Source organism: Alligator sinensis, unplaced genomic scaffold, assembly GCF_000455745.1.
Source record: "Alligator sinensis unplaced genomic scaffold, ASM45574v1 scaffold16_1, whole genome shotgun sequence".
In the NCBI taxonomy this organism is placed as follows: Eukaryota; Metazoa; Chordata; order Crocodylia; family Alligatoridae; genus Alligator; species Alligator sinensis.
In genome coordinates this window covers 1,521,202-1,524,261 of record NW_005842045.1, presented here as the reverse complement: position 1 = coordinate 1,524,261, position 3,060 = coordinate 1,521,202, and positions in this window count along the sequence as shown.

Sequence of the window (3,060 nt, the reverse complement as noted above, 5' to 3'; positions counted from 1 at the left end):
CAACAGGTTTAAAACAAGAGAGAGTATCTTTTTATGCAAAATGTGGTTAACTTGTGGAATTTATTACTTCAGATGGTGGACGCAGATAGCATTGCCAGGTCCAGAAAGGGCATAGACAAATTTATGGATGATAGATCTAGTAATGACTATTAAACAGAATGGTTGGCTATGTTTCCTCTTGCATATCTAAACCAATGAATGGTGGATGTGAGGGAAGGTATTGAATAGGGGACAAATCATTCTAGAGAAATCGGTTCAGTGCTGTCCTTGCATAGCATCCACGTCTGTCACTATTGGAGACCAGGATACTGGGCTAGGTGGACCATTATTCTGACTCAGTACAACACTTCTTACGTTCTTATAACTTAAAACTAAATTATTTTGGAAAGCAACTTTATGTTCTGGTACTTGTTTACCAACAGTTTGAAGGAGTGACATTTTTGCAATCCATTTGTGTTCACCTAGCATCACTTTTGCTACCCACATCCATAGAATTACTCAACAGTATAAATCTTTTCAGTATCAGGGACTTGAGTAATGGAGCGCAATGCAGGTGAGAGGATCAGTCTGTAGAGACAGAAGAGGTGCAGTCACCTTGGCCTCAACAGGTGTTTGTTTTTAGTCAGTTAGGGGGCACCCACTGAAATCGGTTCTTAGGCAAATTTCTCTGAAATTTCCAGCAGCAGAAATTTTTCTGGTAGAGGAAGCATATAGGCATTCAACCTGCATCTTTCTCTCCTCTGCTCTCTAACCTTAGCTAGACTGGGACATTATTTTAGTACCCTTCCTTTATCCTTTATGACCTTCAGATTTCATAAAGCAAAAAACAATTCCCAAAAATAGAAGCCAGTGCTTCTAGGGGGAAGAGAATATACAGGCCTGATATACCTACCACTTCATCTAAGTTTTGAAATGCAGCATTTTACTTGTGGATTTGATTATGAAATCAAAGAAAAAAATCCCAGAACAAACAAATCTCCACCAGTTTCAAGAATATCTTCACCTAGCTAGTCAGTATTTGTATTAGTATCCCGTCATGCCAAATGGAAAGCGTGTCCATAACAACAAGTGCAGAAATAGGCTTATAGTAACTCCTGCTGAAGCGTCTGCTACTGAGCCTGACTGTCAGAGCAGCACCTGTGACAGCTGTTGACTCAGATTTAGATACCATAATGTTTTTAATCACATGTACAATTACCTCTGATGTACAGGCTGTAATTGTAAAATTCAATGCACTCTTACTGAATGTTTGTGTCATCATCCATGTATTACAGGCATACAACCATTTTGCTCTTTGTTTGAAGTCTGTTTCATTTACCATAAAGACACATGCCACTTTCCAGAAAGCCTCTGCATTTTCATTCACGCTCTGAATAACTGGACTTGTGAGTCTATACTAACTCTTTCAATCACTTTGCATGAAGGGATAATATGAGCTGGATTTTTTTTCAAAGTATTTATAGAATTTGTAGTCAACTTGCTCATTTGAAAGGTGTACTTTCAACTTCCTTGGTATAAGAACTTCAGTGATAGGTTCATATCTAACTGGGTAACATAAACTGTTTAGGATTTTCATTAGGATGTTCCCATTTTCTTCTTTCTAGAAATACTAAGAATTCAGCATGTCATCCCAGTTTAGTTGCTACTTTGTGATGCACATTTTTTTTAAACTTCCCAAATTTCCTGTAATGTCTTAAAGAATCTAGGATATGCGGAAACTTAATCTGCATGCTTAGTCAATAGTCATTTGCACCTAAAAGCTAAACAATACTAGAAAAAAAGCACACTGTCACTAGCACCAGAATAATAGATCTATTGAAAAAATAAACAGAAAAAAACCCAGGGTGAGTGAAAAGAACAACTCTGTTTTCTAAAGCTATACTTGGGGAAGACTTAAGTCATGGCTGATACAACATTTCAGGAATGTTGGGTGCATGTGACAAAAAATGCCCATTTTTGTGGTTTAATTGTATCACACTGTACACATGCAGGGATATTTTTATGATTTAAATGAGTTTGCTAGTAGCAAACTAAACCATTCCTGCAGTTAGCTTAGTTTGCAGCTTAGCTATTTGTAATGTTCCAGACTTTGACAGCTTGCCCTGCCCCTGCCCACCCCCACGGAAGAGGTGGTCTTAAGGCAGAAGTAGTGAGAAGCCTGATCCTTTTTTTTTTTCCCCGTTGAGACTGCCCACATCTCCCATGGCCTGGGGGCAAGCTTTCAGTGGCCCAAATGGCCCCTGAGCTGCAGAGCTGCTCCTTCCTTCCGCAGTGGCGGTGCCCTCTGGCACTGCCCAGGCAGGTGCTGCCCCAACTTGGACTCAGGGAACAGTTGGACTGGGCTGAGTACTGCCTGGAAGCTGGGGCAGCACTGTTACGTCTCAGCTGTGTGTTCTTGGGCAACCCTGGCACAGGATGCAGTCTGTCTGACTCACAAAGGACTCACCCCCCCCCCTCTACGTAAACGAAACTGATTAAGATGCAGCGAGAGACGCACCTAAGACCCTGAAGATAAGGGTAACGAGTGAACCAACTGCCCTAGGTCTCATTTGCATCTGAGATGGAACCAGATGACCATTCATTTACATGAGAGATGGAGAACAGAAAGCCTGAAGCAGAGACTGCAGTGAATTCTGGGACCAGAGAAGCAGGGTAGCACTGCATGATGGGGAATCTGTGCTTCAAATGTTAATCAACCCATGTTCACACACACCCAGCTCAACATTTATCAGACCAGTTCTAATCTGGATTTACTAAGGACTTCCCCCCCCCAGACACACACACACAGCTCTAAGTTTAATAGGCATCTTGGGCTGTACATTCCCTGGTCCCACTATGGGAGGCCTATTTAAACTTGATTGACTAAAACTCGGTTTCCAGGTTAGGGAATCCTGAGGCAAGAGACTGAGTCAGAGGGGTATGGGCAACATTTGAACAATGGTTAAGCGTTCGTCACAGCGTCCAGCCCGTTGGAGCCCTAATCACAGGTGTTGTCATACTTTTCCCGAGACGACTGGTGGGAGTCCTCTCCACAAAAGGTTATGAGCACCCCAATAATTG